Source organism: Leucopleurus acutus (assembly GCF_964270905.1).
Source record: "Leucopleurus acutus genome assembly, chromosome: 9".
In the NCBI taxonomy this organism is placed as follows: Eukaryota; Metazoa; Chordata; class Mammalia; order Artiodactyla; family Delphinidae; genus Leucopleurus; species Leucopleurus acutus.
This window is the reverse complement of record NC_139144.1, coordinates 32,406,773-32,433,824: the sequence shown is the minus strand read 5'-3', so window position 1 is coordinate 32,433,824 and position 27,052 is coordinate 32,406,773. Positions and strand designations below refer to the sequence as shown.

At 39.2% G+C, this 27,052-nt stretch overlaps 1 protein-coding gene across 1 annotated transcript in view; it reads right to left on the bottom strand.

Moving 5' to 3' along the window:
* Positions 1-27,052, bottom strand: part of GRM3 (glutamate metabotropic receptor 3) — a gene marked incomplete at both ends in the record, with an annotated part of 104,678 nt that overhangs the window by 47,175 nt on the left and 30,451 nt on the right. The window lies entirely within an intron of this gene.

Here is a 27,052-nt window from a genome sequence, read left to right as displayed (position 1 = left end):
CTTTCTAGTTAAAAAACCCTTTGCTCTTTATGCAGCCTGATACCAGGCTGAATATATCTGAATATCTGTGATATTGTCCTCCTTTCCAACTTTGCAGATTGCTTATGAATTAGTTGAATCCCACCCTACCCCCCGAAACCTTACCTATCTCTGTTAGAACTGGGTGTCAACACACACACACACACACACACACACACACACATACCCACATACACCCACCCACACACACCCACACCCACACACGCCCCCCCCTCCCCCCCCCAAAGCTAGAAGTAGTGAAGAGATGTTGGACCTCATCTGCAGGACATAATTTTCGCTGTGGAAATGAGGAAGAAAGAACCCGTGACTTTGTCCCTCTGCACCTCTGTAGACTTTTTGCTAGAAGGTGGGCCTTGGGGATGTTGAAGAAGAAAGAGCCTGGGAGGCTCGAAGCATTTGCTTCGGAGAGTTTGTTCTGGTTCCGCTTTCCTATCTGTCCTTTTCTTTCAGAGAACCTATAAAATTTTTGACAGCAGGGATTTTTGTCTTATTAATTGTTAAAACCTTTGTACCTAGCACTTAAAAATCTGTTCCAGAGGAATGGATAAAGGAACCAGAAAAAGAAAGAAAGAATGAATAATATGAGGCAGAAAGCAAGGGACCTCCCCAAACATCAGCGGATAAGTTGATAAAATTCTTATAAACATATATGGCAATAGTATATATTATTATAGTATATTATTACGGTGCTACAAATATGTTCGCAACACTCTGAAGAAACTGTACATTAGGGTTAACGCTTCAAAGCTTTCCTCTGAATACTGAAAAATGTTTGGAAATGAAGTAGATTATCTGCTTGAATAAGGTACTTAATATGTATTACCTAATGAATTTATTTGCAAAAACCCAATTTAAGGTTTTAATTCATTTCCGTTATCTATTTTAAGATAATGACTTAGAGATACGGTAACACCTCCTCGCCTTTCCACGCAAGACCAAGGCTGAGATCCAGATGGAAATTGGAGAGCCCTTGGCCACGCCCTAAATGCAGGTCTGGTCTGTTCCCACCAGGACTAGCCACACTCATAGCTATTTCTAGGCATTGGCATTGAATGTCCATTGAATTGTGACTACCTAGTTTTCTTTCCCACAACATTTATACCCTTTCCATGTGTTATGAGCCAGAAACCTTCTCCACATCAAAACTTCCCCCCAGAAAGGGTGTGATTATTGGTTATAGAGACTGGAGTATAAATTGAAATCACTGTAAGAGTTCGATCATATGTTCATTTTGTAAAAGTCTGCAATCGTATTGTAGAAGATGAAGGCTTTGTTCTAGTTAATGGGATTGAATATGGTCATCTGGGAACATAATTTTTGGAAGGGTGGGAAGAATAAATTCACGGGCAGTGGGGACTCTTTCTTATCTCCAGGTTTACCTAGAGTTTGGCAGATCCCACTTTACTTTGATTTCAGAGTACCTTCTGCGGAGCGTGGAGTGGAAAGGGATTTGTGTGTGTGTGTATGTGGGTTTGCTTTGTTTTTTGTTTGCGTTGTCTTTTACTCTCTTTTGGTTTTGACTATTTTCACTATAGCGAGTGCTTTCCACTGCAGAGTTAATGACAGACAGCTTTGGAAGGAGGTGGCGATGACTTGTGATTTTGGCATTCACGGGCTAGAACACTATACACCTTTGATCAAAGGCCTCTGAGTAATTGCACGGCAGGAATTGCAGTTTGGAGGCGAGTTCATTGTTCGGTTGCTTATAGGCACTGTGATGTGTTTGTAGCCCTGGGCCTGCTGGGCAGCCTGGTATCAGCTTCACCTCAGCCCCTCCATCTCTGATTGCTGCTGCTACAGTGGTCAGTTTTCAATACTTTTCTTCAAACAGGTTCAAAATTGTCCTCGGAGCATTTCTTTTGCTGGCTTTCGGGTGTATGATTGTCCTTAAATGTACTATATGGTAACTCATTTGAAGCGCAAGCAATAAGCAATAGCATTTTCAAGGTAGCAATTGGAATGAATGTAAAGTCCTTTTTTCCCCCCCCCAAAGCTTCCCTTGATAATGTATGATTTGAGAGAGAAGAAATTTGCAAAAACTTTGTTGCAGGAATAAAGGGGAAAGATGGAAGACTATTTTTTTCCTGAGATTTACTGCTTCCCACACATGCATAAAGACATACAAACACTGACAGCTATTACTCTCTTTTTCATTTTCATCCTGTGAATTCATCAAGCGTCTCTGGCTGTGATAATTGCCACAGAAAGTGAAGTCTTCTTTCTAGTGGAGTAGTTGGAGCTACTGGAGCAGGCTCGGCCGGGATACATTTTGCAGGCAGATACATCTTACAGCAATGAAGTTGGAGACAGATGTTTTGGGGTCGCTGTGTGATGGCTGGGGGATCCCCTACGGCGTCTTTGCCCAGTACCCATCAGAGGTCTGGTCAACGAGATAGCAATTTGGTGCCAGGAAGAGAAGCTCACGGTCAAAAGCATACATCTGCATGTCCAGGAAGCTGACCACATCATGCGGCATTGCTGGGTCAGACCTTCCTCTTTTATTGCTAATTGTTGTGTCTAGTTTCTGGATTGTAGGTGCTGCTGGGAAGTGACTATGGCTGCAGGCTTCTTCTGGACATTGAGGCATTTGGCAGACATGCATCTTCTTTTACTGAATAATAAATGCCCTTGTTCTAGTACCTTCTCAGCAGTTCCTTCTTATACTCACGTAAGGAAGGAATCATACATTATATTTATGATTACTGCTGCGTATGCATCTATTGGAGTTGTGCTAGGTATCCACTCTTGTGCTTTCCATACATCATCTCATTTAATTTAACCCAATAAAGTGGGTCCTTATTGATATTTACAGATGAGGGAAGTGAGCATGAAAGAGGTTGAGTCATGAGACTAGTATGCGAATGACTGAGAACCAAACCCTGGTCTGTATGACTCCAGCACCTGTGTTGTGAACTATGGTCTATGCTATCTTGGCTCCGCAGTCCAGCTTACATATTTGTTCACGGTGCTTCCATAAACATTGAGTTCATCTACCGTGATTTTCACATGCTGAGTTAGTTGTCTTGAAGGCAGAACCCATGTCTCATTCATCCTTACTATTTAGCACAGTAAGAGACACAGAGTGAGCATTTCAATAATTGTTAAATGAATGATTAGGAATGGCACCCAGGGCTTTTAGGCAAAATAAGCAAACACCTTCAGAGTGTGATTTGAAAATTTCTATAAATGGGACATTTGAGAAGGAATTCATTTTTCTCCTGTCACCATGGAAAGCAGTGATCCGACTAGAAATACCGCGGTCTGCAATATGAGAGAATGTCTAAGGAGACAGCCGTGTGGGGTGTGTGTGTGTGTGTGTGTGTGTTGCATGGTCTACGTCAGTAGATCCAAATTCCCTTTCTGGCTGAAGGCTGCATACCAGATAGTTGCTTTTGTGGTATAAATGTCTCTGGATAGATTTAGTGTTACTGCTTTGAGCTTCTCATTGATTAATAACTTCTGAGACCATATTTGTGAGTTTTAATTGTGAGCAATTAAAAATTGCATCTTTTTAATTAGGGTGAAGGGAGAGGTTGAGAAACTTTAAAAGACCCTGAATTCGGGCTGCCCTGGTGGCGCAGTGGTTGAGAGTCTGCCTGCCGATGCAGGGGACACGGGTTCGTGCCCCGGTCCGGGAAGATCCCACATGCCGCGGAGCGGCTGGGCCCGTGAGCCATGGCCGCTGAGCCTGCGTGTCTGGAGCCTGTGCTCCGCAACGGGACAGGCCACAACAGTGAGAGGCCCGCGTACCGCAAAAAAAAAAAAAAAGACCCTGAATTCTCTCTATCTTCCCTGATTCACATGCATTAATTCTTTGACTACTAGGAGCAACCCGTGAGGCGGGTTCCATTACTATTCCATTTACTAAAGCAGCTCAGAAAGACTACATTTATGGACTTCCAGGGAAGGAGCCTTTTCAGCCTAGTAAGTGACCTTCCACACTTTAGTTGAGGCCACCTCCATCCCTTCGCCACCCCAATCCATTCTCCACACTGTGGCAAGAACAATCTTCCTAAAACCATATTTGCTAGGTCCCCTCTTGATCAAAACCTTTCAGTGGGCTTTTGCCTTCATGAAAAATAGTTCGAACTCCTCAACAAGAGGCTCGATGCCTTTGACAATGCGATCCTTTTACTTCTCTAACAGATGCTTAACTGTTCCCTCCCCCTCTTTCCTCCTCCCCGTGTGTCCCCACTACTTCTGTCCCAGATCATCCTTCTCAAGCTCTGTGCTCTGTGAGTACCGAATCATTTTCCACTCCCTGAAAGTTCCACGTTCTTGCCTTTTTTCCTCTGCACATGTAATTTCCTTAACCTGACTCCCTCTTACTAATCCTTATTTATGTCTCAAGACATGTATTATTTTTTGCGACCCCCCCCAAATTAGGATATGTGACACTCCTTTATATCCTCGTAGTATGTGATTCTAACTTGAATTGATTCATGTATTTGTCTAGCACCCAGCAGATGCTAAGGCTAAATGTGTGAACAACATGCCTACGATCCTTGCTTCCATGGAGATTATCCTAGTGGGTTACAAACAAACAACCAAACACATAGTCTAACTTCAAACTGTGATCAGTAAGTGTTATGACAAAAAGTCAAGCAAGGTAATGGAGTAGAGAATGACGGGTCATGATGGTTGGGAGGATTCTTCAGGGAAGTAATATCTGAGTTGAGCTTGAAGACAGGAAGGAGTTAGACATTCGAGGCTCTGGAGGAAGAATATTGTAGACTGAAGGAGCCGAAAATACAGTTTCTAAGGTTGGAACACACTTGGAGTGTTTGATGGACAAAAGAAAGCCAGTGTGGTTCATGCATAGAGAATAAAAAGAAAGTGGTGCAAGATATGACGTTGGCATGGCAGGCATGGGACTGGATCCTATAGGGGCTTATGGACCCCGGTAATGTATTTAGATTTTATTCTATCATCAATGAAAAGTGTTCAGAGGATATTCTGATTAGAGTTACATTTTTAACAGCTCACTCTGGCTACTACGTGGAGAATGAACTCTAAGAGCATAAGAACGGAGACAAAGAAAACCATTAAGCTCCAGTTTCAGGGATCAAAGCAAGAGATGAAGATGGATGGCTTGGAAGAGGAGTACAGACAGTAAGAAGTGGTCAGATTTAGGAAATATCTTTTGAAGTGGCACCATGAACTGAACACTGGGAATGAGGAAAAGAGAGTGAATCTTTGGCTATAAAATTTTATTTAAATAAACAGATGATGGTACCATTAACTGAAATTGGTAAAGGAGTGGTTGTGCGTGTGTGTGTGTGTGTGTGTTGGTGCAGGCAGGAGAGGTGAAAATAAAGACCTTTGAGTTGTATATGCTAAACTTGAGATATTTTTTGGCTATCCAAGATGAGATGTCAAAGAAGTCATTAAATATACAATTCCACATGCCAGCAGGAAGGTCACGGATGGAGAAAATTCATTTGTGAATCATCATTACATGGATGGTGTTCAGTGTTAGGGATTTGATGAGATAACTCTACAGAGAGGATTGGTAGGATGGAGCTTCTGGGCGTCCCAATTAGAGTCTGGACACAGGATGAGGAAAGGAAGCCTGCCAAGGAGACTGAGAGAGAAGGGCCAAAGAGGAAGGAGAAGACAAAGCAGGGATGGAATCATGGAAGTCATCGAAGCATAGTGTTGTGAAAAGAAATAGAAGCCATAGAAGCCTCAAGAGGACTGAATAAGGAAGTGAAAGGTTAATTGTGTCCAAAGTAGGGTAGATTCATCACACTGTATTGTAGTCACCTCTTTACTCGTATGTGTTCTCCAAAAGATTCTAACTTTCTTGAGGGTAGACATTGACACCTTTCTAGCCTCAATGTGTAGGTACTGGGCCTAACATGTACTGGATGCTTATTAAATATTTACTGAGTGGACAAATGAACACCAAAGCCTAACAAGACAACAGCTGAACTCTGACTAGGCTCAGGAAATCTGAGAAATATCTGCTGTTCCTTGCACTGACCTCCAGCCCAAGTTATACTTTAAATTTTCTGTAAAGGTTAACATAAAGAGAAATCAGAAGCAGGCCCCAGACAGCTCATTGAATAAGATTCATTAAAAAATGATGGACAGCATGACAGGTTATACCATACAGGAGGGAGTTGGGGAGAATGACTGAGCTATATTTCGAGGTAATTTTATATTCATAAATAAGATTGGAATTGTAGCTCTGCTTTGATTTGCCTCACTGAAAGTGAAAAGGTAGAACTGAGTATTTCCCCACGGGAAATCTAAAACTGAAAATAGCATAGATGGTAATAGTGTTTTTGCTTAATTTTCAATAATGTATCATTTTATAATTTAATAACAGTCCTAGGGAAATACATTAGAGGGGACACACAGAGCATTTAGGGTTCCTTGGAAAAAGGTATTCATAAGTTTAAAATTATTGTGATAATTATTGGGTAAGGAGAACTCTTAAAGCTACATCTGATCTACACCTTGACAAGCTTCATTTCTTCTGAGCTCTACCTACATTTCCAAATTGGAGAGAAGAATGAGATATTTTTTCTTTTTGTTTTTTGTTTGTTTGTTTTTTAACATCTTTATTGGAATATAATTGCTTTACAATGGTGTGTTAGTTTCTGCTGTATAACAAAGTGAATCAGCTCTACATATACATATATCCCCATATCCCCTCCTTCTTGCGTCTCCCTCCCACCCTCCCTATCCCACCCCTCTAGGTGGATACAAAGCACCGAGCTGATCTCCCTGTGCTATGCGGTTGCTTCCTATTAGCTATCTGCTTTACATTTGGTAGTATATATAAGTCCATGCCACTCTCTCACTTCATCCCCGCTTACCCTTCCACCTCCCCGTGTGCTCAAGTCCATTCTCTACATCTGCGTCTTTATTCCTGTCCTGCCCCTAGGTTCTTCATAACCTTTTTTTTTTTTTTTTTAGATTCCATATATATGTGTTAGCATACAGTATTTGTTTTTCTCTTTCTGACTTACTTCACTCTGTATGACAGACCCTAGGTCCATCCACCTCACTACAAATAACTCAATTTTGTTTCTTTTTATGGCTGAGTAATATTCCATTGTATATATGTGCCACATCTTCTTCATCCATTCATCTGTCGATGGACACTTAGGTTGCTTCCATATCCTGGCTATTGTAAATAGAGCTGCAATGAACATTGTGGTACATGACTCTTTTTGAATTATGGTTTTCTCAGGGTATATGCCCAGTAGTGGGATTTCTGGGTCATATGGTACTTCTGTTTTTAGTTTTTTAAGGAACCTCCATACTGTTCTCCATAGTGGCTGTATCAACTTACATTCCCACCAACAGTGCAAGAGGGTTCCCTTTTGTCCACACCCTCTCCAGCATTTATTGTTTGTAGATTTTTTGATGATGGCCATTCTGACTGGTGTGAGGTGATACCTCACTGTAGTTTTGATTTGCATTTCTCTAATGATCAGTTATGTTGAGCATCCTTTCATGTGTTTGTTGGCAATCTGTATATCTTCTTTGGAGAAATATCTATTTAGATTTTCTGCCCATTTTTGGATTGGGTTGTTTGTTTTTTTGATATTGAGCTGCATGAGCTGACTATATATTTTGGAGATTAATCCTTTGTCAGTTGCTTCGTTTGCAAATATTTTCTCCCATTCTGAGGGTTGTTTTTTCATCTTGTTTATGGTTTCCTTTGCTGTGCAAAAGCTTTGAAGTTTCATCAGATCCCATTTGTTTATTTTTGTTTTTATTTCCATTTCTCTAGGAGGAGGGTCAAAAAGGATCTTGCTCTGATTTGTGTCATAGAGTGTTCTGCCTGTGTTTTCCTCTAAGAGTTTTATAGTGTCTGGCTTTACATTTAGGTCTTTATTCCATTTTCAGTTTATCATTGTGTATGGTGTTAGGGAGTGTTCTAATTTCATTCTTTTACATGTAGCTGTCCAGTCTTCCCAGCACCACTTATTGAAGAGGCTGTCTTTTCTCCATTGTATATTCTTGCCTCCTTTATCAAAAATAAGGTGATCATATGTGTGTGGGTTTATCTCTGGGCTTTCTATCCTGTTCCATTGATCTATCTTTCTGTTTTTGTGCGAGTACCATACTGTCTTGATTACTGTAGCTTTGTAGTATAGTCTGAAGTCAGGGAGCCTGATTCCTCTAGCTCCATTTTTCTTTCTCAAGATTGCTTTGGCTATTCGGGGTCTTTTGTGTTTCCATACAAATTGTGAAATTTTTTGTTCTAGTTCTGTGAAAAATGCCATTGGTAATTTGATAGGGATTGCGTTGAATCTGTAGATTGCTTTCGGTAGTAGAGTCGTTTTCACAATGTTGACTCTTCCAATCCAAGAACATGGTATATCTCTCCATCTGTTGGTATCATCTTTAATTTCTTTCATCAGTGTCTTATAGTTTCCTGCATACAGGTCTTTTGTCTCCTTAGGTAGGTTTATTCCTAGGTATTTTATTCTTTTTGTTGCAATGGTAAATGGGAGTGTTTCCTTAATTTCTTTTTCAGTTTTTTCATCATTAGTGTATAGGAATGCAAGAGATTTCTGTGCATTAATTTTGTATCCTGCTACTTTACCAAATTCATTGATCAGCTCTAGTAGTTTTCTGGTAGCATCTTTAGGATTCTCTATGTATAGTACCATGTCATCTGCAAACAGTGACAGCTTTACTTCTTCTTTTCTGATTTGGATTCCTTTAATTTCTTTTTCTTCTCTGATTGCTGTGGCTAAACCTTCCAAAACTATGTTGAATAATAGTGGTGAGAGTGCGCAACCTTGTCTTGTTCCTGATCTTAGAGGAAATGGTTTCAGTTTTTCACCATTGAGGACGATGTTGGCTGTGGGTTTGTCATATATGGCCTTTATTATGTTGAGGTAAGTTCTCTCTGTGCCCACGTTCTGGAGGGTTTTTATCATAAATGGGTGTTGAATTTTGTCAAAAGCTTATGTATTGAGATGATCATATGATTTTTCTCCTTCAGTTTGTTAATATGGTTTATCACATTCATTGATTTATGTATATTGAAGAATCCTTGCATTCCCTGCATAAACCCCACTTGATCATGGTGTATGATCCTTTTACTCATTTTTTAAAAAATTGTTACCATACCAGCTAACTTTTTGTTTTTCCTTCAATAATTTCTTCATCCTATTTCTCAGTATTAGAGTAAGTCAGGTCTGCCTCTGTGCCTTTTCCTCTTTCCTGTACATTGTTTTCCCTAAGCCCTCTTATCTGTTTCCTGTCAGTTTAAATATGCCGATGATTCCCAAATTTGTCTCTAATTCAGAAATGACCTCTGAAATAGATATGTTCAAATCCTACTGCTTACCAGCCTGTGTATTTTTTTTTTTTTTTTGCGGTATGTGGGCCTCTCACTGTTGTGGCCTCTCCCGTTGGGGAGCACGGGCTCCGGACGCGCAGGCTCAGCGGCCATGGCTCATGGGCCCAGCCGCTCCGCGGCATGTGGGATCCTCCCGGACCGGGGCACGAACCCGCATCCCCTGCATCGGCAGGCGGACTCTCAACCACTGCGCCACCAGGGAAGCCCTAGCCTGTGTATTCCTGAAGGTAAGAATAGATGTCTGTTTTATCCATCAGTGTGTCCAAGAGTGTTTGATACTTAGTAAGCTTCAAGAAATGTTTGTGAAAAAGCAGTATTAATGATGTGATGGGGAAGCACTGTACTTTTCTTGATTTGCCCCATTACTTATTGAAAGCTGCTGTCTTTACTGGAGTGCCCACTCCCCACATCCTGCTTGTCTTTCAAAGCTCACTTCAAAATTCTGCATCCTCCATGAGGTAGTGTATCTATTCAGCTAGAAGGGACTTAAATCCCTTCTAGGTTCTCATGAAACTTTATCTGGCCTTTCCCATGGTATTTAGCCATGGATGAATTAATGCATGAAAAACAGAATCGAAAAATTTCAATGCTGAACCTACTTGTGATGAAAACGCAAGTTTTTCTCCTCACTGCCTCAGTCTGGAAACTTTTCACTGTGCTGGATCATTTCAACTTTTAATTTTTGTTCTTCTCTAACATAAGTTGGCAGTAGATAGAGACTGAGAGTTGGTTTCTGTTTGTGAGGAGATCGGGTCACCTCTGACTAGAGAGACATTTTATTCTGAATTAGCCCAGGACAGTCCCAGTTTATGCACGTTGCTCTGCTGTAATTATTCACAGTGCTCTCTTTCACTCTCAGAAGTGTCTGTGTTGAACGATAAAGTGTATATTCACCCAACTTATAAGGGTGTAGAAAAGCACAGCTCTTGACAAATTTCAAAGTGCTTCGTGTATGGAAAAAAAGGAGAATAGTAATATGGAATTCTGTAAAACATAAATAATTTCCCCAGAATCTGCATTTGCACGTGATGGTGGAAACTTGACTGTCCTTATATCCTTTTGCATAAGGGAGGTCCTGTTTATTTTCTTAGGGTCAATTTTGCTTATTACAACCTGTAATGTTACATTTGAATAGGGAATATAGCTCAAATTCAAACATACCAACCAATGGTTGTCTCTTACGGGGTGTTAAAACAATCCTCAAAGGAGGCCATTGGCACTTGAATACAACTGAGAGATGCCCCACAGATGATCCCCCATATACATCTCATCTCCCTAATTGGTCTTATCCTATATAAGGCTTTTGAAGCATTTTCCTAACTGCAGGCAAGTTCCTAAAAGGATATACACGTTTTGTCCAGCAGATGGTGTGTTTGCAGCAAATTGTCATTTTCTCTCTCCTCCCCACCCGCCCCCCCCAAGGAAATGAACCACCAGGTTTCTGCCAGGACCTGCCATATTCAGGGTGATGTATGATGCTGTTAAAATAAAATATAAAGGTTAGAGAAAGATCAGTAATAAGTCCTAAATTGAACATAGATTTCAAGAAACGACCTCTAAGAGACTCTAGAAATTAATAGTCCATAATATGATGAAAAAGCCTAGCTGACATCAAAGGAACCTCTTGCCTTCTTTTTAAAGAATTCTGTTTAATGCATAATTCACTGAGCCCATGAAACATTCTGGGAAGCTTTTGGATGGATATTAGCCTTTTAATTCAAAATTATGCACTCTGGGAAATGGCTGGCACCGAAGGTGGCAAGCCTACTAGGTAATTTACACCAGCGATCCAACTGCAATTACAAAGGAGATTAAAACATGACTTTAAACAGCCTAACTCCACCCTCAGGGCTACTTGCTGTTTGGTAAACATAGCAAGGGAGCCTGTAATTAAAAATTCCAACTCTCTTCAGCTTTGTTAGGGTGACACTATGAAATTCCAAGGGAAAGGGAAGAACATTTCATTTCAAGTAGTCCTTGGAGGGTAGCTTTATATCTTCAAGAAGGTGTATTATCTTCTGATATTATCTACCCCATCCTCTACTAGTTGTTTTTTGAAGTTTCTATTACTCTTGTTTCTTTAAGAATAACTTGAAAGCTTTTCAAATCTGGAGACAATATAGAGGGGACGAGTACATTCAGACTGTGACAGTGACGCAGCCATGTAATTTGAGGTGCTAACATGTAGGCATGCATGGGCTTTATAAAAAATCACTGTCATTTGTGCACATCTTTTGATTATGCTTAGATGGTTTATAGTCTACTTTCCCCTGAGGAGCTTTAAAAAGCCATCTGGTCTGGATTTGGGGGGAAGCCCAAAGTAGAGGGCTAGGCAAAATGATTCAGTGGGGAAGGTAATCCTCGCCTTTCTCCTCCCTCCTGGGTACCAATTCCTTCAGATCCCCTCTCCATGTACATTCCTTCAGGATCTTGTCCTCAGCAGCTCACACACAACTAGGGTTCTAGCTGATAAAATGCCGTATCTCTTGGGAGGTCTTCAGTTGCCAAAGTATTTTCCTCAATAGAGGAATGAAGTTAACATGATGGTATGGCAGGCGGTGCTGCCAGTCTTGGCCAGTAGGACATGTCCATCCACATCCTACCTAACATTTGGAACTTTAGTAGGGACCAAGATGTGGCCTACTAAATAACAGCACATCTGTTTATCTGTTCTGCACTTTCAGTGCTTAACTCATGCTTTATTAATGTCTTTGATTTCAACCAAGCCAATGTGCTAAGCTGACCCCAAATGAATGGCCACTTGAATGTTAACAATGCTTGACAAATGAGGTTGACTAAAAATTCAGTTGGTGTTATCTGAACCCTGAGGTAAATAACTGGTTAAATGATGAGGATATAAAGGACTCACATTTAGCTCTGTTTCCTTGTAGGAACTTGCCGGACTCTAAGCAGATTGAGAGATTAAGATATTTTGGATGAATCCCAAGATGTTTCATTTCTAAAGACCCAGGAAGCTGGAAAAGTGTTTTCAGAGACTCTCAGAAACATAATTAATTACTGAGTTAGGCCCTTAGAAACAGGAACTGCTTCAAGCCTGATACGGACCTTTTATCTAGTTAATTAGCTTTATGGGGAGAATTTTGCACATTTAGCAGATGAGTAGAAATTTTTATGACTTGAAACACAATACAATTTATTTTTATGTTGTATTTTTAAATTAGGGGAAAAAATGAAAATAATCTCAGAACTTGGAAATAACTCAAGAAGTTCTGATAATAATGAGGGCCACTGTGATTAGACTTCATTCTGTCAACCGAATTGTATCTCCAAAGGAAAATAAAAATTTTAGTGCCCTTCAGATAGACCAAATCATTCAAGATAAGGGGGTTTTAGTATTACTCAGAAATTTATTTTTTCATTGTATAGAGCAAACTAGTTCTCTATAATATGAAAATATATGAATATTATATTCTCTGTAATATAACTAGACTCCCAAAAGCTGTCCATAAATCCTTTGTTCCTAAGTCCAAAGTGACTGAGGGGAGTTTATACCTACAGTCCCATCATTTTTACTAAACATATGAAGTGGTAAAATGGGCATATTATTGTCTTCCCAAATCGACCGATTTTTCTGCACCAGAAATCTGCTGGGATGGGATTACCCTTGATGTTCCCTGCGAATGCTCTGGGGATCTTCTCAGCAGCTATATTCTCCCTCACAACTTGAATGCTCACTTTGATTCTGTTTAGATTCACATGGGCTTTGAAACCAATGAACCACCTGTGGCTTGGGACAGAAGTTTCAACAGCAATGCTTTTATGAAGAGTCAGTTTTCAGTTCTTGATCGGAATCTTAACATCTTTTTTACGAATCGTCACAAGGTTAATAGGCATCAGAGATAAATTACCAATTCTGTAGCCCCGCACTCCGAAGTTTCCCCTCTTTGGTCGGTTGCTTCTCCTTGTCTCTCGATGCACAACTGCATCAGCACAAGGACGTGGGCTTCCCCACGTTCTGAGTCATGCTGTCTGTGAGAATCAGCAGAACTTGATCAGCGATGCTTGATCTCGTATGTGCGTTGCAAAATTGGTCACTTTTCTCAACACTTAAAAAAATGATCTCACATCTCTTTTCTCTTACAAACGTATCTCCTTACTAGCTGTTAACATTCTTGCTACTTTTAACCTTTCAAAATGGGGTAAACGCTTTTCATAAAAACACTTCAAAGTAACAAAGTACAGTAGTTGTGGACATGATGGCCACATGCAATTGCTCATGCCCTCATTTGATGGTGGTAGAGTGGGTAGAATTTTTATTCCAGATCATAACTTTGCTAATCTGAATAAAAATTAAGAAGTTTAAAATCTGTAAGTAGGGAAGCTTCTATTATATATGTCCTATATCATATAATGTATCAATGGAATATATATTTATTATACAAACTTTCTATTATTGATCGAAATATGTCTCTGGTTTCCTCGTCTAGCAAATGAGTACAATGAACTGAGGAGAAGGAAGAGACAGGAAGCAGGCTGTCAGATGGGTGTCAGGGTTCCTAGTGCTTTCTGAATTCAATCAAAGTGACTCCACTTTTATCTGTCTTCAATATTGTATTTCTTAGTATAATACTGTTTAAGAAATAGGTGAATTTTTTAAAAGACCTTGAAAACTTTGAGTAATCTCGAAGGTTCCATCCCATTTTGCTAAAAGAATCTGCTCAATGCGAGTTCTCTGGAAGCCTCTCAGCATGTGGGATCAGATGGATGTGAGGTAGCATCAAGAACATCCTTCAGAGTTTTTGCCTATTTTGCCTCCTATTTGCCATAGGGGCATCAGGTAGGTAGAAGAGTATCATCTAAACTGCTGAATCTCTCTCACTAATCTACCTTCAGCAGTCCCTGGAGATGACACTTCCTGGAAAGTGGGGACCATGCAGGAAGGGAAAATCAAATACCTAGGCTAGAGAAACAAAAAATGGTTCATAGAATGATTTAGTTGCTTTTATTTGTTCTTTTAGGACAAGCTAAAAATGTCTTAAAGTTCAAAAGTTGATTCTTTATTTTAGCAATCTGAAAAAAAATTGAAGACATAAAGCTACATGGTTTTTTTTTTTCCAGCTTTTCAGTAAATTTACTGTTGCCCCTGACCATGAACGTTTACTCTAGTGATGGCTTATAAAGCAATCAGATGCCACCTCACGTGCTATAAACAAAAATTTATGGTTGAAATGAGTTGCTGTCAATTCCTGGTCTGCCTTCTCTACTTCTTACCTGCTGTTTCCCTTATGGTGAAATTCACACGAAAATGGATATTCTGGGCAATTTTATTTTGAACTCCAAACAAACAGGAAAAATGACGTACTTGCCAGGGTCGATTAAAGATGCTCCCACAGGATGAGAAACAGTATTGACTGGATGAAATTTTGATGAAGTGGGGAAAATGATCCATTGTTTCAGTGGTACTAAAAGATAAAGTAGAACTATTCTGTGGTGGTTTTGTGAAAAAAAGATGAGAACTTATTCCAGTGGATGTATGTGTGTGTGATGTATGTGTGTGTGTGTGTGTGTGCGTGTGAGAGAGAGAGAGAGAGAGAGAGAGAGAGAGAGAGGGTTTTAATTAAAATTTTCTTTTAAAAAAAGAAGGTTCTTTTCAAGAAAGATTCTTTTATTTGATATATGACATAACTGAGGACCAGAGAGCTTGGATAACTTGCTTCAAGACCTCAGGGCTGGTTAATGTCACAACTTGGGGCAGACCTCACATCTCCTGATTCTCTGTTCAGTGTATTTCATTTATATCACAATACTTGATTATGTGCAGTTAACCTTCAATTAGGGTTACCTTCTAGACAAAGTTATTAAGAAAAAATTGGCTTCGGGAAAGAAGACATTTCCAAACTTACAGAGGGAATATTTTCAGTCAACACATTATGTGAAGTGGTTTCCAATTTGGAGGAACGAAGCAAGATTACCTTGTCATTATCAGTGAAGCAGAACCAGAATATGAAACTCTTGATGACACAAGATACATCAACAATGCTTTTCTTCATGATAAAAGCAGTATTTATCAATTTCTAGCAGAATGTCATTTTTGAAATTTCACTTTATACCAATGTTGCTCTTGAAAGCAAAGTGTGTGCTTGCTAGGTCCCTGAATGTTGATGATGACCACAGTCATATAATGAGTTTCAGGGTTTTTTTCTTAAGAAACATTGAGCAGAAGTTTCTAGTATCTTGACCTTTTGACAAGGAGTGAGACTGAATAAACCATCACAGGCCATAATCTATGCAGTTTTCCCCAGAATAGAAAATCCACGGTCATCACAAACCAAAGAGCAAGAGATTCCATCCTTGGGTGAGAAGGCAATGGCTTTAGCTTGGGGATTTTTAAGGTGTCTTACATATTACACTTGTGCAAATGTTTACCCAATTTTAAAATGTCTTACTCTTCAAGTTCCTCCCGAGAGGGCTTTCTTGAGCTAATCCTCTTTTCTCAATCCCCAGTTGAAATTTGCATTACCTTCCACTGTGTTTAATAAGCACAGTTCATTTGCAAACGGTATAAAACTCAAATGAGATACTATACGTACAAGTATGTTTTTAAATGTAAAGTACCAAAGTATTTATTGCCTTAATACTTATAGCCTTTACTGCATCCTGCCTTCACGTTATGTTTCAAGGTATATGCTTGCCTCTTGCAGCTGATTAGTGGTTGTTCAAGGGTAGTAATCACATCTTTTTATTTGTCCCCTTTCCAGTGTCTGACATAAGAAAGATGCTTCAATAATTGTAGTAGAAATGACTTAATACTTTGGTCAATGAAGCCCGTAACATTTTATGATGGTCCTATCATTAATAATAAATATTATGGGGACAGAAGTAGGCCACCTTACTATCACTATTATGCACAGGAAGTGCAAGAGGCCAGAACAATTTGAGGATTGACTCAAGTCACACAATTGGAGTGGGGGCCTTGTGCTGTGGGGAAGACAGGTTTGTGAAGAAAAGAATATCCTCTTATCACCATGACATTCAGGGCTAAGCAAGCATTGCTCTGTGATCTTTTTCTTTTTGTAGATATGATCAACAGTTGTATGGTAGGAAGTCTGGTTGGAGAGAGCACAAATTTCTGTAGAACCACATTGTTATTCGGGTAAGTACTTTTGTCCAGTTTTGAGTCTGGAGTATAAAAGTCACAACTTAATATGAAAAGTAAATTCATCTGTGCTTTGTTGGTAGTGTACAATAGAATAGATTCTGGATCTAGTTGAGTACTTTGAAGATGTTAACAAGAGGTTTACTCTTGTGAAATTAAAATGTCTTAGAATCTTCCGAATTTACAGAAGATAGGTATTAGGATGCCAACCTTGACAGGCCTCTTTAAGTTTCTTTATTAGCTTTTCGGATGGGTAATCATACTTTTAAAATGTGCTCTCTTCTAAATCTTCTCTGTGGCTCCTGTCACCTCTCTGAGAGCCTCCTGATGGCTTCTAATCTAACTCAGAGTAAAAGCCAAAATCCTTAAAAGGTCCTCCAGAATCTGGACCCCACTGCCTCTCTGACCTCCCCTCCTCTACCTCTTCTGTGCTAACTCCACCCATAGCCACCCCGGCTTCCTTGCCTTCTTTGAATACTTCAAGCAGACTCTCGCCTCAGGCTTTGTTATTTCCTTCCTGGGAATGCTCTCCCCCGTGTGTCCACATGGCTTGCTCCCTTGCTTCCAGGTCCTACGTGAAGTTTCCCCTGACCACCTTATATAAAACAGCAACTGCCCCCTCACACAACTGGGATTCCATAGTCCCCTAGCCTTGCTTGATTTTCCTCCATGTGACGTGCTGTATATTTGCTAGCTTATTTATGGAACATCAGCTCTACAAGGGTAGGGCTTTTGTTAGGTTTCATTGCTTGACTCCTAGCATCTAGAGCTGGGACTGATGTACAGAAGGTCAGCAATTAATACTGAATGACTACATGAAACTGACCTGGTGTTTTGAAGTCCACTTCCTTCAGGAAGTCTTCCCAGTGTGAGTGGAATGTGGATTGCCATCCTCTTTAACTACAACCCCAACTTTTAATCCTCCCAGATGCAGGAACACCTTACTCATATGAAAGGTCAAGGACAAAAATGCCATATATCTGCTAGTTCTGTTTGGCATTTAACACATCTGTAGTGTTTCTAAAATATTAACAGATGAGTCCTGGAGTGGCTATGGGATTTGCCTCAAGTCACAGAGCCATGCAGTGGTACATCCAGAATGAATATGAACTCGGTGGATTTAGAGTCTCTTGCTCGGGTTAGTGCTCATAATCTCTAGAGATTCTCCAACAACGAACATAAACAGGCTGGTTTTGCCTCCAGTCACATTTTTTTTCCACTTTGTTATATTGCCTTTACCTTGGAAGTTGAGGGGACATACCACTGAATAATGATCAAAGGACATGAATTCTAATCCAGGAGGGGTTCTTTTTCTTTGACCTTGGGTGAGAGACTTCACCTCTCCCCACCTATAAAATGATAAATAATAACATCTACTCAACCTAGTTCATAGGATCTAGTTATAGTGTGTTTAAAAGTGTTTTAAAAATAATAGTGTTAAATGACATACATCTTCACAACTATTATTAGGATTTTAGGGTTCTGAATTTTTGGCAACGTCTTCATTTTTAGCTTCATTTTTAGCTTCTTCATTTTTAGCTTCTTGACTGAGTGAGCTCTTGTGATGGGCCATCAAACATGAGGGACAAGAACATGAGGGACAAGAAACTAAACTCCTTGCCACGCTGTGGCATGAGACATGCACTCCTGGAATTGTATTAATTCATTCAATCCCTGGTCTAATAGCTTGGATGACTAAATTTAAACTGAAGAGACCAGCAAAAAGGAGTGGATATCTACTCCTGGGATATCCACCTCTTGTTTTCTTACTTCTGTTTTCAAATGAATTGATCTTACTGCACTTCTAAAAGTGTCTGTCAGAATCCTAAAAATTGCTGCAGCATTTTAAATAAAATTATGATATAATGTTCTAAAGAAAAATAAAACAAAGTAGACTTTCCATTACATTTTTTTTTTACACTGTTTAGCTACTGGATTAATTCAACAGTAAAAGACCCTTGCAAGAAAAAGGACAGAAAAAGAACTTAATAAATTTCTGCACTGAAAAGGGAGGAATTGAATGGAGGAGGGATTATCCATAGGATATACTTAGAGGAGAATTTAGGTAGGCAAAAGCAGTGAAGGAACTCATCTCTGGAAGTTGGCACTCTTGCTTTCCTTTTAGGAACATTTTATATATGTGTGTGTATACGTGTGTGTGTGTGTGTGTGTGTATATATATATATATATATATATATATATATATATATATGGCTTTTTTGTTTTGTTTTGTTTAAAATATTTCTGGAGTTGACACAGGGTTCTTAATGAATAAAAATGAAGAGGATATAAACAACCTCATTATCCAAAAGCTTGTTTATTGATGATTGAGACATGATAAATTTTCTTTGTTTTCTATTTTTATTAAAATTGAGATAATCAAAGATTAAGGTTTTATTAGACTATAATATTTTAGGGACAGAGAAGATTTTTTAAGTACCCCAAGAAGCTGGTATAGTGCTACCATGTGATCATCAGTGATCGGATAACCTATAAACAAATTTTGTGACAGAAAAATTCTTAAAAATAAAAAGTTGTAATTTCTGAAAGTACCAAAGGTATATTAAAACTTTTTAGAAAGAAAACCTGACTTGTGGTGTGTGCTACAAAACAACCACCACTACCCAACAATAAGAACACAACAGGAAAAACATGCGAACACATGAAACAAATCAACCCACAAAATTATTATGGTCTGGGATGGAAATTCTGGAAGGGTTTCGGACCCAGTATTTTCCCACTTTCTTTTATCAATTTACTTTTAATTAAGTATTAAGGTTTATAATTAGAATGAGACAATGGGGTGACGGGAAAGAAAAATGCAGTCTTAAAGAGCATTTAAGACACAGTGATCTATAGGCTGATTACTCTTTTTTGGCAATTTACTATCGATCCTCGGAAATAACAGTGTGATATCATGAATATTGATCTAGTGCAATCTGATGCGCTCAGAGGAAGGAGCGAAGTATATAATCGGAGGCTTCAGCTAAGAGTCATTCTTTATTGATGACACCATTATGGCAATTAATGAAAGAGTTAACAAATTCATTTGGGGATAATGAACATTTTGGAGCAATTTTTTATTATAACTGCAGCTGCACACAGTAAGCTGAGCCGAGTGACAATGGGGCTGCCTCCTTTTTCTCGGTACAAACTTACTTTTTTCTCCTTCGTAAGCAACAGTGGAAAATTGTGTGCGATTAGGAAACAGTCTTAGGTTGGCTTTGGACGCTACTTAGCTTTGCAAATTTGAGAAAGTGATTTAATTCCTTTGGTTCTCATTTCAATCTTTAAACCTGGGGAAATAATGTCTACTTAGCTGACAGGATTTCGGTGAGAATGAATGAATGAAATATAAAATGGCTATTGTCAGGCAGGTAGCAATCGATAATTTCTGGTTTCTTTTTCTTTTCATCCCTTCTTCAGATGAACACTTTACTGGTTTTAGCTGAAGTTCAGGGTTAAGATAATAGGATGGTGATCACAAACAATGTGATTTGGGAACATTTTATGCATTTTTATAGAAAGAGATTGAAAAGGCACATTTCAGATTTAATCTAAAAAATCAGATCAATACTTGACTATTTAATTTTAGTTTCCAAAAGAGGTCTGAATTTAATGCAAGTTAAACAGAAATGACACATTTAAAAAGTTATTGATATGCTGGTGTGGAACGATTGCTTCACCTGGAAAATCTTCTTGTCCCTCTCCACTTCTAATGAAATCTTAGTCACATCCAGTGTTATGTCTTTTAGGAAGCCTTTTCTAAACCCCTGCTCACTGCTGATTTCTCCTTTGTACCTACACACTATTCTAGTTGTTCCTCTCTTAAAACGAACGCCAAAGATAAAATGCTGTATGGTGTAAGTCATATTCTCTTACTGCCTTTACTAGTCATGAAGCTGCTTGAGTGCAGAAAGGACTTAGTTACTCATTTTTTGCATCCTTTGCTGTACCTGACACTAATTCACCCTGAAAACCAAACGTTCTCTGAAAAGTTTCAAAATTATACTATTTTTACTACAGCAATTATGTTTGTCAAAGAGCACAAACGTCCAGTTATAAGATGAGTAAGTTTGGGGGGAATCTAATGTATCCATACAGCATGGTGATTACAGCCAATAATACTGTATTGTATACTTGAAAGTTGCAAAGAGAATAGTTCTTAAATGTTCTCACCACAGAAAAAGTAATGGTAATTCTGTGATGGGCTGGAGGTGTTAGCTAAGGCTATGATGGTAATCACTTTGTAATATATATGTATGTCAAATCAACATGTTGCACACTTTACACTTACAAAATGTTGTATGTCAATTGTATCGCAATAAGCTGAAAATGTTTTTTTAAATAATAAAGAAAAATATTAATGGCCAGTCTTAGAACATCTAATCATACTTGGGTCAGTGGCTTAGTTTGTGGATGAACATAAATTTGTATTTGAGATGTTATTTTGCAAATTTAATATAGGGTGAACTCTGTGCTAGTAAAATTGTTTATAGTTTTTGGATGGAATTAAATCTTTGAATATTCTGAAATGTTATTTAGTACTATAACTTCTGGGGACTCTGCCACCTTATCAAATTCTAATTTCTCTTAGACAGTGAAAAGAATCCTTTAACTATCATAGTTTTGGAATGAAACACACCTAAGTGGAGTGTCTTTGTTACCTCAGGAACAATGCTAGGTGTTTGGGGAAAAAATGCGAAGGATGAAGGATGACTCTTGCCTAGTGATGTCACATATAGTGACTAAAGATACTGCGGACATTTGTTAAATGTTTAAAGTAAGAGGGAGGTCACCCTCCTACACTGTTGGTGGGAATGTAGATTGGTGTAGCCACTATGGAGAACAGTATGGAGGTTCCTTAAAAAACTAAAAATAGAGCGACCATATGACCCAGTAATCCCACTACTGGGCATATATCCGGAGAAAAACATGGTCCGAAAGGATACAGGCACCCCAGTGTTCATTGCAGTGCTGTTTACAATAGCCAAGACAAGGAAGCAACCGAAATGTCCATCGACAGAGGAAGAGAGAAAGATGTGGTACATATATACAATGGAATATTACTCAGCCATTTAACAGAATGAAATAATGCCATTTGCAGCAACATGGATGGACCTAGAGATTGTCATACTAAGTGAAGTAAGTCAGACAGTGAAAGAGAAATATCGTATGATATCGCTTATATGCGGAATCTAAAACGAAATAATACAAATGAACTTATTTACAAAACAGAAACAGACTCACAGACGTAGAGAATGAACTTATGGTTACCAGGGGGGAAGGGTGAGGGGAAGGGATGGTTAGGGAGTTAGGGATTGACGTGTACACACCGCTGTATTTAAAATGGATAACCAACAAGGACCTACTGTATAGCACAGGGAGCTCTGCTCAATATTATGTAACAACCGATGTGGGAAAAGAATTTGAGAAAGAATAGATACATGTATATGTATAACTGAATCACTTTGCTGTACACCTGAAACTATCACAACATTGTTCATCAACTATACTCCAATATAAAATAAAGAGTTAAAAGAAAATAGAGGGAGGTCAGAAGAGTGACCTGTCCTTGAGTTGCTTAGCCATCTCCTCAGTGCCTACCTCAGCATATAACATCAGTTTCCTTAACCTTTGGAACCTCTGCTCCCTGCTCAGGCATTATGAGACTTTTGCTAGGTTCCTAGGACGGTTTACTAAACCCAACTCTGGGAGACTTCCCATAATCAGTTGCTCCATTAGATGACAGTCTAATCTTTTAAAATTCCTTAGAGAACAGCCTTCTATTTCAGTATATGATGGCCACCCTAGTCAGGAATTTTTTTCTGAACCCACTGAAAATACTTCCTTTCTCTGTGTTGGCGTTCCAGTGCTGTGTTGAGGATGAATATTAGCAGAAAAATATATGAAAGTGGAAAAACATGTATTTTCAACTCAAGTGATAATATTTCCAGTGATTAGAAGCATTTAGAAGACTAGGTTATTGTGGGATAATACTGTGTGTCCCAAAGGTCACAAATGTAGGCTAAACTTGTTTTTGAAGATGGTTAGTTATATTTAAAAAAAAAAAAATGCTCTGAATATTTTCTTCAGCCTCCAGACGCCTTTACTGGTGATGTCCTTGTAAATATACTACAGTGTCCCGAAGTCTGGACACATAGAGGAAACAGCGTATTCATTGTACTTTTTTTTCCAATTAGCAAGGGGGTAGAATCCGTTTCTTTCATACTTTATTGGGGATGGTTATGTTTTTCTTCTTCACAGACAGGATGGCTTTTCAGATGGATCAAGAAAAATTAAGGCTTATGAAATAATAATCATAGTAATAACAGTAAGAACCATATGATCATAATAACAAGCAGCAGTAGCAGAAAGCTCAGGCCAAAGTGGAAAATTAGGCTTTCCAGAGGCTCCTGCTCTCCATTGTGTGACCTTACAATGAGAATCACTTCTCAAGCCTCTCGGCTACCAAAGCACAGATGCGTGATGCATAAACAAATAAGTAATCACATGAGTGGTGTCCTTTGGGGGTTTAGATCTTATTCTGGTGACCCCAGGAAGCTGACCAGAGAGAAAGGGGCAAAAAAAAAAGTACAGGATATTTATCTTTACGTTTTTGAAAATGCTTTTGATCAGCAGAGCTGGAACAAGTTTCTGTGCTTTTGTGGGAACTACAAATGTTCCAGGGGAGGAAGCGAGATCAAGAGCAGTTTGCTCTTTCAGGAACTTCAAAGCCCATTCATCTAAAGATGTGGCCATTACCATTTTGGCTTCCTCGCTGTGCCTTGGATGGCCCTGGACTTTTCAAGAGGAGAGCCTTGCTGGGTTGGGGCCAGCTCACACATATTCCTTAGAGTGCAGTGTCCCAGAAAATCTGCCCTTCCCAGCCTGTGCTCTGTGATTACCCCTCCAACCAGGAGTGAATTTTCTACCGATGGGAATGAGTCAGTCGCAGAGGTGAATGGGGCAGCAAGGCTGGACTACTCATTTTCCGCCTCTGCCCCTCTTTCAGATATGGACAATTGTAAACATAAGAACAAAACTAGACAATCTCCGTGAGGCTCTGGGCCTCTGATCTCAGTAGTCTGTCTCTTTGCTGGTACCAGGAGATAAGTGTGCCACACAAAAAAAAAAAAAAGAAAGAAAGAAAGAAATAGAGAAAGAAAAGCAACTAACAAACGAATGAGCAAAAATCCTGTCACAGCTGTGTCCTACTATCCAGCCCATTATGACTACCAGGTCCAGCAGTAACAAGGAGATGCCCTCTTCACTTATAATTCAAGCCTTGGGAATAAGGCTTGAATTAAGATTTGTTCGGTGAATTTAGATTTATTCTGGAAATAAGATACACAATGATTTTCCAATCCAAAGCGAAACTCAAAACCAAAATAGAACACAAAATTTAAGGCAAGACCCTACTATTGCAGCCCCACTAATTCTTTTTTTAAATTTTTATTTTATATTGGAGTATCATGCATTTACAATGTTGTGTTAGTTTCAGGTGTACAGCAAAGTTACACCTATACATATATCCATTCTTTTTCAGATTCTTTTCCCATATCGGTTATACAGAATATTGAGTATAGTTCCCTGTGTTATACAGTAGGTCCTGTTGATTATCTATTTTGTATATAGTAGTGTGTATATGTTAATTCCAACCTCCTAATTTATCCGCACCCCCCCCCCCTTTTCCTCTCTGGTAACCATAAGTTTGTTTTCTAAGTCTGTTTCTGTTTTGTAAATAAGTACATTTCTATCATTTTTTTAGATTCCACATGTAAGTGATATCATATGATATTTGTCTTTCTTTGTCTGACTTGCTTCACTTAGTATGAAAATCTCTAGGTCCATCCACCTTGCTGCAAGTGGCATTATTTCATTCTTTTTTATGCAGCCCCACTAATTCTGCTTCTATACTTAGAGACTGTTCTGTGGACTGGCTGCTGGTATGAGCTCCATGAAGCTGGGACCCCGTCTGTCTTGTTAACCGTTGGGTCCCCAGGTCCCAGCATAAAGTCTAAACTTATCTTTGGAATCACTGGCTACATTCAGGACCTTATGGTTTGCTCTGTCACCTATTTACTATGTGATCTTGGATAAATTTCCTGTTGTGTAAAATTCTCAGTTTTTCCATTCTCAACCATTTTAACCCAGGCCTGCAAATCACGCAAAGGAACGTTTTGAGTGTTATTCCTAAGATAATGCATCCTCGACGCCGGCTGTGTCTTGGAGCACCTCTGGCAGTATGCACAGTAAGTGGGAGTGCTTTCCTATTTCTTTTCATTTGGGTGCACTCTGGTTACCACGTCACCTGACAGTTGAGTTCACTTTTATGTGCTTCAGTAAGTGAAGATCTTAATGCTGACATCCTGAATTTCCACCTCTGTCAAGTGAGGAGTAGAAGCAAGTTCATCTTTCAGGAAGGCCTTTTGTAACTCTATGATTTTAGTCTATTCCATTTTCTGGAACTCGTCTCAGAATAAAAAGTGAGAGAGGTTATATTGTACTGTGAACACATAAAATGACAGTGACATTGCATTTCTTTAAAAGTTTAATAGCCCTCTCTGTTTCCTCTGTCTGGAACTGCCGTGGGTAGTTTAAGCTTTCCTTTTACATGATAAGTGCATGGAATTTTATTCAAAATAATTTGGAAAAGTCTCGTGCCACGAGACATAATTCTCATTTAAATATTTATTTTAGAATTCAAGAGGACGTGGAGATGGAGAAATTTTACTAATAAAAAATGCTTTGAAGCTTTTTTTTTTTTAATATCCTAAGGTGTAGAGTCTGAGGCTCATCTTCCAAAGTTTGGGTGTTTTATGAATCACCTTAGCTCCAAATAATTGAGAAAGTGTCCCAGGAGCATTAAGGGGATAATGAAAAGGAGCACAGAAGAAACCCACCTTGAACTTATTTACTGATCGTCTTTCATTCCTTTAATAAACATTCCATTAATAGTGAGAGTACGTCAGAAACTGTGTTAGGTGTTTGGGATCAAAGTCCTCAACTTCCCAGAGTTCTTGGGTTACGTATAAAAGCAGCACTGGATCTGATGACTTGGATTTCAACCTTGTTCCCTGCCACTAACCAGATGATGATCTTGGGCAAATCACCTTCACTTTTGGGGCTTCATCTATAAAACAGGGACAAACAAGAGATCCACTGCTAATGCTCTTTGGTTTTAATTTTGCCTCAAATACGAAGATAGAACATAACTAACGGACGGTGCTTAGGTTAAAAAAGCAGCCAGCCATTCTAGAAGGCATATACTTTTCTTTCTTGAAATTAATTTGTTAATGAAAAAAACACACACATTTAATTTTCACAAAAAGAATCACATTATAAATCTATCGACTGTTTTTCTCATTCTGTATTCCTTCAGTAAACATTGATATAATGTGCAACTCTGTACCCGAAAATGTGTTGGGTATTTGAGATCAGAGATGAAACATATGTTCTCTGCCTTGAAGAAAGCTCACAATCTAGTAATGGAGATAGAGAAGGAAATATGAATTTGGGTGTTAAGAGCTATTTATAATCAACAAATATTTACTGAATATCTATTATGCTTGGGCTACATCAGTGAATAAAACCGACAATAATTTCTGTTTTCATGGAGTTTATATTCAAGTGTGAAGATCAAAGAATAAACATGAAAATGTTCATGTGGTATGAGAGAAGGTGAAAAAATCATGGAGTAAATAAAAGTAGAGCAGGTTAAAGGGAAATAGGGCACATGTGGTGGGGTTGGAGGCAGTGAGTTGCAGTCTTAAGAAGGATTGCCAGGTGGGTCTCAATAAGAGGCTGGGGTTTAAGTAAAGCTTGACGGAAGTAAGATGTCTGGGGAAAGGGCATTACAATCAGAGGGAACTGGGGGTGGGAAAGCCCTAAGTTTGGAAACAAAGGTGGCTGGAGTGAAGTGAGCAAGAGGGAGAGTAAAAGGTGATGAAAGAGGAGCAGCAAGGGATTGTGGGGGGAGGGCAGATCAGGCAGGACCTTGTAGAACACTGTAAGGACTTTGACTTTGACTGTGAGTGACATGGGGGAACTCCCTAAGAGGTTTTGAGCAGAGGAGTGACTCGCTCTGGCTTACACTATAAAAGGGCATCCTGGCTGTTGTGCTGTGGCTGTGTTGGAGGTGGCTAAGAGTAAATCAATTTGGAGACTATTCTAGGGATGCAGTGTTGAGGTGTTGCTGGCTTGGACCAGGGTAGTAGCAGTTGAGATGGAATAAGTGAAGGTGCTAGATAGGGCAGAAGGGGCTGGGGTGAGAGTGTTCTAGGTGGAGGAAACAGCATAGACAGAGGGCATAAAGGCAAAAATAAAGGCACGTGCTTGGCGAACTACAAGTAGTCCCTTAATGGAAGGAAGGGTGAATGCTGCGTGTGTGGCAGGAGATGAGTCTAGAGAGGTCGTTAGATCTTACGCCAGGAGAATTTACTGTTTAGAAGAATCTTTAGCAAAGCATACTTCTGCCAAATCTCTTTTGCAAAAGGAATATTCATATTGGGTTAACTTCAAGGAATACTCATGGTGGCCATTGCTGGAACTTGCTAGTA